The following is a 13,592-nucleotide window of genomic DNA, read 5'->3' as shown; positions in this document are numbered from 1 at the left end:
GGGGTTGATAAGCGCTACGAAGAAAAGTAAAGCCATCTAGTAGAGCGTTAACGATGGGGGAGGTGATGGGGCGGGTCCTGAAGACAGAGGAGCCGGCAGTACAGAGAAGGGAACGGAGGAATGAACGAATGAATGAACCGCAAGGGAACCAGAGCTCTTCGTCCTCCTTGCTCTGCCCCAACCGGAGGTGAAGACGGGGGCTGGAACTACTTCTTAGAGCCTGCAGGTCCTTTTCTCCTCCCACCTCACCTCCAGGCCGGCTCCCCGGAGGACTCTCGCCGCGAGGTGGCGCCTCAGCCTCATGAATCGACAGCGGGAACTGCAGCGAGGAATCTAGGGCATAGTCATCTGTCCCCTTGGCCACTGGCAGCCGCTCCCAAGTGGACCCTGGGAGTCACGAGGGACTCTCTACCCAACCTGCGCTACATTATCCAATGGCACATTAGTTCTGAGAGCCACCAGGGCCTAGTTAGCCCCACACCCTAATTCAGGTCAAACCCACGTTTATTAAGCACTTACTACTGCTCTCCTTTATCAGTACATCAACCCTGAACCCATTTTAGAGGTGGGTAAGCTGAGGCTCAAAAAGCACACATAAGCTGTCCGAGGTCCCAGGACTCGAAAGTAACAAGGGTGGGATCTAAGCCCGGGTCTGCCTGGCTCTGTAGTCAGCATTCTTACAATTACCCCCTGCCCAGGGTGGGGACTGTTTGTCTGGAGGCAAGCAGGAGCCCTGTGGATCAGAGAGTTTGCTATGCTATTTTGCTGGGATAGATCCAAGGGTTTGATATGCGAGGAATGAGACACCTGCCTTAGGCTTTAGGAAGCAGTGCACATTGGAGCCATACAGGACCGTTTCTTTGGGGGCAGCAACGTCTGGATCAAGGAGTTAAGCTCACAAATGGGTTGCATGGGCAATTGTGGAGTTTCCAGCTTCCAGCTTACCAAGAAGAGAGCCTGGAGCTAATGGTTTGGATGCTGGGGCCAGGGACAAAAGGAACTGAGCTTTCCCCATACACCCTCTTCCACTGAAGGCTCCTGAAAGGCAATAAAGCCTGGTGGTTAGAGCATGGCACCAGGTGTCTGAACTGGGCTCAAGCCAGCCCTAAAACTCACTTCTCCAAGCCTCGGCATTTGTGTCTGTAAAAGGCTGTACTTGATAATGCATATAAAACACGCGGCACATGACCTGGTTCAGGAGAGATGCAAGAGCTGGTGGTCATCATCATTATCACTTGCATCACCACCGCCATCAGCATCATCGCCATCACTATTATTAATTGTTCACGGTTGCATTTCTACTAACTGCCTGTCTCAGTGGGGGATGGAAACTCCCCCAAGCAGCCGCCTTGCTCAACAGTTAACGATGCTAAAACAATCTCACTTGCCTAACCACTTCGCCTAAGTGTTATTTGACTGACAGGATGGGTTATTTTGGGGAGAAAAATAAATCATAGGAGCTCTTGAATGCACCATCCCTGAAAGGTTTCCATGGCAACCCACACCTGGATGTTCCAGGGAGAAGGCAGCCATGTGGGGAAGAGTGAGAACTAAACTCGAGAGATGGGGAGGGGGCGTCCCCCCAGTCCTATTTTTCTGGCTGTGTTTGTACAGTAGGACTCTTTACATAGGTTCTCTCTTTTAAACCTCACCACAATCCTATAGGACTAAGTACTATTATTCTTACCCCCATTTTACAGATGAAGAAACTTCGACTCAGAGCGGTTAAAACTTGCCCAAGGTCGGTCTTGTCAAACTAGAGGAGTTATACTAGAGCAGGGTTTCTCAGCCGTGGCACTGTTGACTTTTTGGGCCAGATAACTCTTCGTTGGGGCCTGGCCTGTGCACTATTAGATGTTTAGCAGCATCTCTGGCTTCCACTCAATTGATGCCAGCACCTCCCTCCTCCCCTGGTCATGACAACCCAAACCGGCTCCAGACCATGGCCAGGTGTCTCAGCTGGTCACCCCCAGGCTAGGTTAATAGTCATTCCTTACACTTGTAGGGCGCTCTACATGTATAATGCTCTTTCACAGGACCTGTCTCATGGGATCACATGTAATCATGTAACTCTGAGGTCCTTAATGGCGAGGATCCTGGGATCCTGGGACCCAGGGTGTGAGCCCAGTGGCCGAACTAGGGGAGGGACCTGGGAAAGCAGGGTGAAACTCAACCGTCTAACCTCCTCGCCGGAGCAGACACATCTTGCAGTACCACCCCTTTTTATGGGCAGGGAAAGGAGGGTCAGAGAGGAGGGGGAGCCCCCAAGGATCCCGGGGCCTGTGAGCGGCAGTGCTGGGTGAGTGGCTTCCACTGTAGTCTCTAAGGACTCCAGATCCCAAAGGTCACATCTGTTCAATAGGCTCGCCCAGCTCAGCTTGCTGTGCTGTATCACAGACTTGAGGACGGACTGAAGCAGCCTAGACTCACGGGCACCCCACTCAGGACCCAGCGTGGCAGACGTCAGGCCCTCGGTCACACATAGGACCGTGGCATGGGGGGAGGGCTGTCACCTGCCTGCGGTTACAGAGGAGAGTGGAGGATATTTCAGTGAAAGTAGCTTTGGTTCGTTGGTCCTCATAAAGAGGGTGGGACCTCACGTGATGCGAACACTGATTTCCCAAGCTGTATGCACAAGCTACCGCATTTAATCCTCTCAACACCCAGCGAGGAGAAATCATCATCCCCACTTAGAAAGCTGAGGCTCAGAGAGAGCCAGTGACAAGCTCAAGGTCACACAGCTGGGAAGTAACAACCGGTCTGGGACTGGAACCCTGGTGAATGCAGGTAAGGAGAGGCCCGGGAGCTGGCATGTCATCTGGTACCTTCCAGGCAAGGCTGTGAATTCAGCAGGAGTATGAGTACTTGCGTGTACTTCATGTCTGCAAACTCCCAGGGACCCCCAAGATTCGTTTTCATGAAGACCTTTTCTGTGGGAAATGTATTTGAAACATCAGTCAACCAAATGTCCGCTTCCCACAAACCCTGGATTTTTTTTTTTTTTAATTTACTTATTTTTGGCTGCGTTGCTGCACGCGGGCTTTCTCTAGTTGCGGTGAGCAGTGCGGGGGCAGGTGGTGCTACTCTTCGTTGCGGCGCACGGGCTTCTCATTGCGGTGGCGTCTCTTGTTGTGGAGCACGGGCTCTAGGTGTGCAGGCTTCCGTAGTTGTGGCATGCAGGCTCAGTAGTTGTGGTGAACGGGCTTCGTTGCTACATGGCATGTGGGATCTTCCTGGACCAGGGATCAAACCTGCGTCGCCTGCATTGGCATGCAGACTCTTAACCACTGCGCCACCAGGGAAGCCTGGATCTTTATGGCCATGTTCAATTCAGGAAGAATAAAAAGTAAAAATGATACTGTTTCCTCTACTTTGTTTCAGTTCAATTAGACACATACTGAGCCCTGCTCTGTGCTCAGTAAGCCAGGCCGGCTCCTGCGTTCCCCAGGGGAATGCCGCTCTGCTCGCCCGTAGAAACCTTTTTATCATCCACCTTTCCTTCTCTATCTCACCACCCAACCCTGTACTGGGGTCTCCTGGGATCACTTCCCAGATAAAGCTATCAAATCCTGGTTCCAGGAGGAACCCACACTGACTGTGATGATTTGATGATGTTCATAATAATGGCTAATATCGTGGCGTGCTTACTGTGTGCCAACCATTCCACTATGTGCTCTGCAGACATTTCTCCCACTGGACACTCAGGGGACCCCAGTCATGCAGGCATCATCATCATCATCCCCATTTCACAGATGTGGAACTGAGGCTGGGAGAACTTAAGTTGTCTATGTAAAGTCATACCCCTCTTAACTGTCAGAGGCAGGATCTTCCTGGACCAGGGATCAAACGCTGTCCCCGTTTTATCTGTCCTTCAGGTAAGGAAAGTTGCAGGCAGCCCTGGATCTTCCAGGAGCCCAGCACAAGGAACAAAATATATGGGAATCAGTGCAAGGAAATCCCATCCAGGTTTGCATTCAGGCGTCCACTTATGTCCCAGCCTTCCAGGTGACCTCTGGCCATGATGGCTGATGTACCTGCTCCCACCCTGGGAACATCATCCTGTGTTTGCTTCTAAGAGTTTTATAGTTTTAAGACGTATTTAGGTCTTTGATCCATTATGAGTTAATTTTTTATATGGTGTGAAGTAAAGGTCCAACTTCATTCTTTTACATGTGGATCTTGTGGTAGATACTTTAATTACCCAGTTTACAGATGAAAACACAGAGGCTGAGGAGGGGTAAATGACTTGTCCAGTGTCACATGGCCACTGGAAGGTGAAACTGGAAATCAATATCAAGTCCCAAACTGGTCCCCTTTCCCTTATACCCAAATGCCCTCTATGACACCCCTTTATTAGTTTGTGAGCAGGGAGTATGGAAAGCACAGACCTCAGAAATAAGGCACACATTTTAATCTGTCTCTGGGCAAGTTCATCCTCGTCTCTCAGCCTCAGTTTCGTTTTCTGTACAGTGAGTTGCTGATTGCTGAGGGTCTTTCCTGCTCAGAGCCCCAAGAGCCTCAGGCTCCATTGTCCTCATTTCTCCTCTCAGGAGGTGCAGTGGGAACCCTCACAGGCAGAGCTGCTTTTCTGGCAGGAGTTCCCATCCTGGGCCTCAGCCAGCCTCTGGAAGACATTCTCAGCATCCCCTGGAAGACACCTGCAGCCCCACAGGAAAGCCTCAGAGCTGAGGAAAATGCAGGCAAAAAAAAATGCTAACGTGAGCAGGGCTTTCTCTACCTGCTGACAGTTTCCTTCATAAGTGTTACAATGAAGCTATTTGAGAACCAGCTTGCAAAGCCCCTCGCTCTAAATATCCCTCTCACACCCTCCCTGAACCAGAAACAACGCAGCACCTCCTTGGATGCCCAGCACCAGGGCCTAACCCACAGCGGATGCTCCGTACACAGACGCATGAATGAATGAACAGATGAAGATGACTCCACACACTTTGTCTCCCCTGACTGCCTTAGACCAGGGCCTGGCAAACTTTCCTAAAAACGCCAGATGGTGAACATGTTTGGCTTCGCAGGCTGTGTGGTCTCTGTCGCCAGTAGTCCTCAGCTCTGCTGTGGTAGCACAAAGACAGCCACAGACATGCAGAAGTGGGTGGGAATGGCTGTGTTCCAGTAAAACTTTAGGCACAACGAAATTTGAATTTTACACAATTTTCTTGAGATACAAAATAGTCTTCTTCTTTTGACTTTTTTCTACTATTAAAAATGTAAAACCTATTTTATATCCTAGCTTGCAGGTCATATAAACAGATGGTGGGTTGCATTTGACTTAGACTTTTGCCTTTTGTTTTTCATTTTAAATATTTTTTTCTTAGTACAGAAGCAATATATATTCATTATAGAATAATTAGAAATTAGTGACATGCAGATAAAGTAAAATTATAATCATCCACAATTTCAACATAAAGAGGGAACTACTTCTGGGCATTTATTTTTTCAGCCTATCTATCTATCTATCTATCATCTATCATCTATATTGGTGCTGTCCAGTGTGATAGCCACTAGCCATGTGTGACTATTTAACTTAAAACTAAAATTAGGGAATTCCCGGGCAGTCCAGTGGTCAGGATGCATGCTTTCACTGCCGAGGGCCCAGGTTTGATCCCTGGTTGGGGAAACTAAGATCCCACAAGTCGTGCGGCACAGCCTAAATTAATAAATAATAAAATTAGATAATATTTTAAAATTCAGTTTCTCATTCGACTAGTGACATGTCAAGTGTTCCGTACCTACCTATGGCTGGTGGCTACCATGTTGAACAGCACAGATAAGAACATTTCCACCATCACAGAAAGTTCTATTGGATAGCACTGATTTATCTGTATCTATTTATATAAATTTACCAAAAATAGAACAACACCAAATAAACTTTTTAGGTGAATATCTTTTACTCACTTAATATTTTGAGTCAACCATTCAACATCCAATACTATGTTTTATTCAACTCCATACCATTCAATATTCAACACCTATGCGTTATTGGAGGCATTCGGTATCATGTAACAGATGTCCCTTCCGAGTCCCTGTTGTACATTTAAGTTGTTTCCAGTTTTTTGCTACAAGAAACAAAGTGACAGTAAATCACTTTATCACTAAACTTATGCATCATTCATTGTTTTAGGATAAATTCATAAAGGTTTAACTGCTAGTTCAAAGGGTAAGCTCATTTTTCAGATTTTTTTAAATAGGAGTACTCAGTTTCTTTCCAGAAAGGCTTTGAACATTGATACTCCCAACAGCAATTTATGAAATTGTCCACTACCTTGAAACCTCCACAAATAATGGTTATTATAATAAAAACGAGGCCATTTTTGTAGATGAAATTTTCCATCTCTTTAATTTGCCTTTCTCTGACAAACTTTATTTCCTCCCATATTTACTGATCATTTTATTTCTTTGAGTGTGTCTTGGGCAATGAAAGGGATTACCTGTGTGGCTTAGGTTTTAAGGAAAAATTGCTCGATTTATACCCCAGGCCTCATAAAGTTCTGCAAGGTGACAGGATTAACATACCAAAGAGACTGGCAAAGCTCAGTTTTAGTAGAACTGTGGATCAATTATATTTCGTCTATTCCTTCGTATTACTCTTATTATTTCTTTTGGTCCCTACAGTCACAGACCACACTAGGGGGCAGGTGGTTTGCTTGAGTTGTTTTTTTTTTTTTAATATTTATTTATTTGGTTGCATGAGGTCTTAGTTGTGGCAGGTGGGCTCCTTAGTTGAAGTATGCATGTGGAATCTAGTTCCCTGACTAGGTATCGAACCCAGGCCCCTCGCATTAGGAGCGTGGAGTCTTATCCACTGCACCACCAGGGAAGTCCCTGTTTGGCGGTTTTAAAATGTATTTGTTTGCTTTATATTTATCTTAATTCCTAGGACTATAGTCCTGCTCACCTAATCAGAGATAGGGCAGCCTGGATTCGTGGAAGGCAGGAAGGAAGGACCTCAGGGTTTTGCAAGATTCCAGCAGACTAAGGAAATAGTTACCTGATCATGCTGAGTGGGAAAACCCAAGCTGTATTCTTCCTTGGCCTTTTAAGTTCTGGAATCCCCATTCATCCATTCATTATGAGCACTTGGTCATCTCATGTTGTTCTGATGGGTAGTTTCTTGTGTTTTGATTTTACCATTGAATGAACACATCCTCTTTCTAAATACCTTTAGAAAGCTACGGGGCTATCAGTCATTCACACTTTAGTATTAACTAGTTTTCATACAGCATTTTAATTTTTATAAAAGCACCTTTATCACATCTACCACCTCTCTTATGCCCATGAAGGAGGTACTATCACAGCTGTCTCCACTTACTATTGAGGCAATTGAGTATCAGGGGGGCGGAGTGACCTGCCCTAGATCGTGCAGAATGAACCATGTACTCCTAGTCCAGTGATCTTTGCATGACCCCAGGATGCACTAGCTATTCGTCTTCCGGAGTTGATGGGCTAGGAGGTGTTAAGTGAATGGCAGCTCTTAGGGCAGAGAATGAGAGGGCCCTGAGCACCTGCAAGGGTGGGGGGGAGCACGTGAGGCGGGGGGGGGGTGGGGGGGTACGTGGAGGCGGGGAAGGGCCCGATGCTCTTTCCCCTCCCTTTCATACGGAACCTTGTCTGACTCCGAATCTAGGTTTCCAGAGCCCGGAATCCGGGCCGCAGGGTGCAGATGGGGCAGCTACACTAGCCCGCAGCCGCGAGGGTCCAGAAAATGGTCAGGGGGTAATTAAAGTCTAGGTGAAATCAAACTATAGAGCCACCCCGCTTTTAGAGACGGGCTCCCCACCCCCCCATCAGTTAGGCTTGGTGGGGGCTCCTCGCGGCAGCCGCCACAGCCCGGACCCTCGCTCCCGGCCCTCGCAGTCCCTCCTCCAGGCCCCCAGTTCTTCCGCCCCCGGAGGCCGGACTGTGCCCCCGTCCCTCCTTCCCCCTCCCTCCCGGGGGCGGTGGCCCGTGGCGGACGCGCTGATTGGCGGCGGTGCGAGCGAGGGCCGGAACCGGCAGCGCTGATTGGCCAGAGCCTCTCGGCGGAGCCACGGAGCCCGGCGAGTCGCTGGGGGAAGCTGGGCAGAGACCGGGAGGAACCGGAGCTCAGGGCGCGGATCCCTGAAGTCGGTGCCTGGCAGGTCGGAGTCCGAACGTTGAAGCAGGGGCCTGGAGGTAAGGACCTGGCGCTGGGTCGCGTGAGACGAGCCCTTCCGCGGGAGCTGAGACGGAATCCTTCGGCCCTGCCCCAGGGAGCAAAAACGGGGCATCTTCTCACAGAGACGGAGCCCTCATCTTCCCGAGACGCGGGTCCCCCGCACCCCCCCCCCCCGAAAAGAGAGGGTCTCTCGTCTCCCAGAGAGCAAGATAGTTTCCTTTTCCCTTCAGAAATGGGCCTTTCCTTCCTGGCCCCCGGCTCTAAAGATAGGATTCCTCTTCCTACTTTACCCCTTGGAATGGAACGTGCCCCCTCAAAGTGGGTTCCAGCCTCCCCAGGTATCTAGGGCCCCTTGATCTCTTTGGAGACCCATGCCCCTTCCCCTTCCCTAAAAAACTAAGTTTGGATTCTTCTCCCCACCCAGCCTTCTCAGCTCATAGATAACGGTGTGTTTCCTCCAGGAGGGGAAATAAGCCCCTCCCTAAGAGAAGGATATCCCTCTCCAGAGATTCTGCATGTCACCCTCAAACGCGATACAGACCTCCCTGGGCCCCCCAACTCAGAAACTGGACTCTGCGATTTGCCTTCAGAGGTGGATGATTACCTACCTCCTCCCACCCCCCCCCCCATCCGTAAGAGAGAGACGATGGTTGGTTGCCTCAGACACCTCCACACTGAAGGCATTTGGGGGATTTCCCCTCTTTCTCCAGTCAAGATGTAACAGAAGGGGTTTTCATACTCAGAAACAGGGCCAGGGTCTGGTCACCGTCTGCACCAGTCACCCACCTCAATCCACCCCTCTGTAACCCTTTTACACAAACCCCATCCCACTAACACCCCCCCCCCCGCCCCCATCCACCATTCCCAGTCCCATCCTTCCCACCTAATTCCATCTCACCTTTCCTCACCCACCCTGGCCAGAGGTAAGGCCAGAGGATGAGGTTTAGTAAGACTGAAACTCTTAAAGCTGGGATCCTGAGCCTAGAGATCATTCCAGGAGCCTCCAAACTGCCAACAGAGATGGGCTCTGAGGCAGCAGGACCAGCAGGGACCACCCCCCCCCCGCCAACACACACACACACACAAACACACACACACACACACACACACACACAAAGGACTGTGTTCAGAATATCCTCCCCTGAGGCAGGCCAACCCCTCTTCTAGAGAAGAGGGTGTCAGTGCAGACAGAAGGGCCCCAATTTGCTCCCTGGGGCTGCCCCTCCCCCAGCTCCTGTGGGCATTGCCTGGTGGAATTCCCTAGGCCCTTGGCCAGGGGAGATGCTGCAGGAACCATCTGTTGGGCTGGCTTCAGTGAAGCTGGACTAAGGGACAGGATGTTGGTGACCTGAGCGGGGCTGGGCACCGCTGTAATCTGGCAGGCCAGGATGGGGGCGGGAGGCAGGGGAGAGAAAGGCAAGGAGCTTTGCTTTGCTCTTTGGAGTTCACCCTAGAGGTGGAGTAGGAGAAGCGTGTGTCCTGGACGCCCAAAGAGGTCAGCCCTGGAGAGAGAAAAATGGCCCAGTCGGGAGTCCTTAGACCTCCCAGGGACTCCAGATCAAAGATCTTGCTCCTTCATTTGACAGTTGAGCAAAGAGAGGCACGAGGAGGGGAAGAGACTTGCTCAAGGTCACCTAGCCAGTGGGTAGCGAAGCTGGTCACAGCCTCTCCGGGACTCCTGGGCTGCCGGGGTCCTGGACACTACCTCTTGCCCTCATATTTAGAACCGGGACTTCTGGGCACTGTGGTCCCCACTTACCAGAGGTGGTACAGAGGCTCTGCCAATGTCACGCAGCTAGGAGCAGACCGAGCTGGAACCCAGCGCCGTCCCCCAACAAGCCACCTTGTAGATCCATTCCCAGGGCTTTGCACTTCACCACTCAGACCTTGGGATCTTTGTATTGAGCCCGCTGCCCAATCTAGGCTTGCCAGAATACAAATGGACTCGGGATAGCAAATGAGATCAGTTGCAACAGTCTGGAGCCGACGCTGCTGCAGGAATATCTGCTGCAGGTGAGGCTTGCTCCAGGCACTTTGGGCAGAGCTCTCCCCAAGACCTGGAAGTCACGGCCCCTCCCTCCAGGGCCCCCCACCTCGATCCCTGCCTTTTCCCTCCGACCCCGAGTTCCCTGCCGCAATGTCGCGCCCCGGCTTAGAGCCTGCTCCTTTTCCTGAGGCATTGGATACCCACCAGCCCACTGGGTCAACAGCAACCAGGTCCCTACAAATGGGAGGGTCTTGAGGCAGAAACTCCCCCTGCCTCCAGCTAAGGGGTTGGCTATTGTGCTCCAATGTAGAGCAGGGATCCAAGTCCAAGGTGCCGAGGTGAAAGTTCAGAGTATGAGGGAGAACTGTAGTGCATGGGGGTTGAGAGATGGGTCTCTGAACCCCTCTTATCAGGGTCTAGAGCCCAAATCTGCTACTTAGTATGTTTCTTGGAGGAATTATTAAATTCTCTGTGACTCAGTTCCCTCAATGTCCTTATCAGGGTAAAATGAGTTAATCTTTGTAAAGTGCATGGCACAGGGCAAGTGGGTGGAAGCAGTGATTATGATTACAAGTCATAAAACCTCTAAACCTGGGTAGGGAGGTTGTGCTTTTAGGTAAAACTTATGACTCGCTGTGTAGATAATCTGTCAGGGGTAAAGGCAGCGAACAGTCAGCCCCTGTTTGGAGACAAGGGTGATGTCTTCCCAGAGAGACCGTACAGTATTTGGAATGCACCGCAGACCCTAAAGTCAGTTGGAGCCGGGAGTCTACTCCCATTACTGCTGACGGGGGACCTTGGGCAGGTCATCCACCTCTCTGAGCCTCAGTTTCCTTATCTTTGAATTGGGTTTGTTGGGGGGTAGGCATCAGATAAGAGAGAGGTCTAGAGCAGGGTTTCTTATCCTCAGCAGTGTTGCCATTTGGGGCCGGATCATTCTTTGTTGCGGGGGGCAGGGGGCTGTCTTGTGCACTGTAGGATGTCTAGCAGCATCCCTACCCTCTACCCAGTAAAGCCACTTGCAACCATTTCCATTTATGACAACTAAAATCATCTCCAAGCATTGTCAGATGTCCTCCCCCCTTGAGAACTGCTGATCTAATACAGGTGCCCCACTCATAGTGGATGATTGACATAAGAGAGCATCCTTCTCGTTCAGGTTCCTCGTTCTGGTTTGTGCATCATGGAAGCGGTGTGTTCACCTGCTGAGCCTGCCGATATTGAGGGCAGTATTAACCCCTCACGTTTCAACAGGAAAGTCTGGAGCACCTCCATGTATGTTACTGTAGGTTTCCCATTTTACAGGTGAGCAAACGGAGGCCCACAGAAGTGAAAGGACTCTTCTAAAGGCATTACCCCCTTCCCTGCTAGAAGTCGAAGAAACATCCATGCAAGAAACAGTTTTAGGAATCACTTAGTTCTGGGGCCTTCTCAGATCCTTCGGCAGTCTCTTTCAGAATTTAAACTGCGTGCCCTTGGGCCCGGCCATCCCACTTCTAAGAATCTCCTGTAGAAATGCTCACACAAGCACACAGTAGAATGCAGGAATGTTCGCCTAAGGGCTTGGCAATCCAAGATGGGAAGGGGTTCCATTACATGGGAATATAAGCCGTCTTTTTAGAAGAATGGGGGAGAGCTACATTCCTGACCTGGAAAGACCTCCAAGACATGATTTAGTGAAAACACTAAAGTTACAGCATCAGTATATACAGTATTTTAGTAAGTATATGTAAATACATATAGGGAAGCAAGGAGCATGAAATGGGCCTGTGTGTCTGTGTATATACCTATACATATATATATGTAAATGAATCTATCGGGGGAAGGAGAAGAAAAGGAATCCTCTAGCCAGCTTCCTGTGCATTACAGATGAGCCAAGCACAGTCCCCAGAGGTTGTGGCTTGCTCAGGGTCCCTCAGCCAGGAAGGATGGCAGGGGGACTGTAGCCCGAGTTCTACAGCCCAGGCTGGGGCTCTTTCAGCTGCCTGGCCCCCAGGTCAGTGTGGCGGGCGGGGTCCAAGGACTGGACATTCCTGCACACCCTGGTCCCTCTCTCCTGGGAAGTGATCAGGCCAGAAGCTGCCAGTGGCTGAAACTCAGACCTTTGAGCTTCCTAAGAGTTCTGGGGCCAGGAGACAGGAATCTGAGGCCTCACGTCCACAGGCTGAGCCTCTTCCCTGGCCACAGCGGATTCTTTCTACCAGCATCCCAATGGGTCTTGAGGTCACACTGACCAGAGGGAGGGAGAGAGGGAGGAAGGAAGGAAGGAAGGAAGGAAGGAAGGAAGGAAGAAGGAAGGAAGGAAGGAAGGAAGGAAGAGGGAGGGAGGGAGGCAATGGTAGAACCTACCTCTGGGTTACTCTGAGGATTAGCTGAAACCCTGTTCAAACACCTGGTACCTGGTCCCCCTTAGGTAATGTGAGCGCTGGCTCTCTCCATCTCTGTCTGCTTGCCAGCCCCCCTTGCCAGGATGCAGGGGAAAAAAGCCTCGTGGGAGCCTGAGGGCTTCAAGAACACCCAGGCTGAATCACCAACCCCCCTCCCTCCACTGCATCCCTGCAGAAAGTCCGGGAGGGGTTTCTATAGGTGTCTGCACTCCTCCCTCTCCCTTGTGTCTGACTAGCCCAGGCGTCTCAGGCATTAAATTGTCTTACCCATCCCCGGAATGGCATAGCGTGATATGGCCTCTAGTCACACATTCTTTCCATAGTGGGCTCGACTCCCCAAGGGCAAATTGCCCTCCTTCTTCAAAAGCTCTCTCCCTGACCCTCCCTGGCCCCAGCCTGGAGATCGATTTTTCCTCGGAACTCCCAGCACTTACATCTGAGGCCTCCTTGGGTCCATGACTGTTTGCTGTCTTTTCTCCCCTTCCGTATCCCTGGGGAGTAGAGATCATACAGTCAGGTCTCATTCCCTCCTGTCCCAAGTACAGAGCACCTTTCCTGGCACACAGTAGAGACTGGACGAGCATTTATTGTGCAATACATATAGCATAAAATTTGCCATTTGAATCATTTTAAAGTGTACACTTCAGTGACATTAAGTACATTCACAGTGTTGTGCATCCCTCACCACTCCTAGTTCCAGAACTCCTTTATCACCTCGAAAGGAACCCTTGTCACTCTCCCTTCCCCCAGCCCCTGGCGACCACTAATCTCTTTTTTGATTCAATAGATTTGTCTATTCTGAATATTTCATAGAAATGGCATCATCCAGTATGTGGCCTGTTGGGTCTGGCTTCTCCACGTTGTAGCACGTATCAGTACTTCGTTCCTTTTTATGGCTAAATAGTATTCTATTGCATGGATAGACCACAGTTTGTTTATCCATCTGTCAGTCGATGGACATTTGGGTTTCCAACTTTTGACAGTTGTAAGTGCTGCAGCTCTGGGCATGTATGTACAGCTTTTGGTTCACAGATCTGTTTTCAGTTCTTTGGGAAGTGGAACTGCTGGG

At 50.2% G+C, this 13,592-nt stretch overlaps 1 protein-coding gene across 1 annotated transcript in view; it reads left to right on the top strand.

The window, feature by feature from the left end:
• The first annotated feature begins 8,037 nt into the window (after positions 1–8,037).
• The window catches only part of ABAT (4-aminobutyrate aminotransferase), an 85,627-nt gene continuing 80,072 nt past the window's right edge, over positions 8,038–13,592 (top strand). The window contains exon 1 of the mRNA XM_033839756.2: positions 8,038–8,166. The gene's annotated coding sequence lies outside the window, so the exon portion shown is untranslated. The remainder of the gene's footprint in view (positions 8,167–13,592) is intronic.

The sequence above is a fragment of the Tursiops truncatus genome, chromosome 15 (genome assembly GCF_011762595.2).
Source record: "Tursiops truncatus isolate mTurTru1 chromosome 15, mTurTru1.mat.Y, whole genome shotgun sequence".
NCBI lineage: Eukaryota > Metazoa > Chordata > Mammalia > Artiodactyla > Delphinidae > Tursiops > Tursiops truncatus.
The sequence above is the reverse complement of the archived record's forward strand: the minus strand, read 5'-3'. Positions and strand labels throughout refer to the sequence as shown.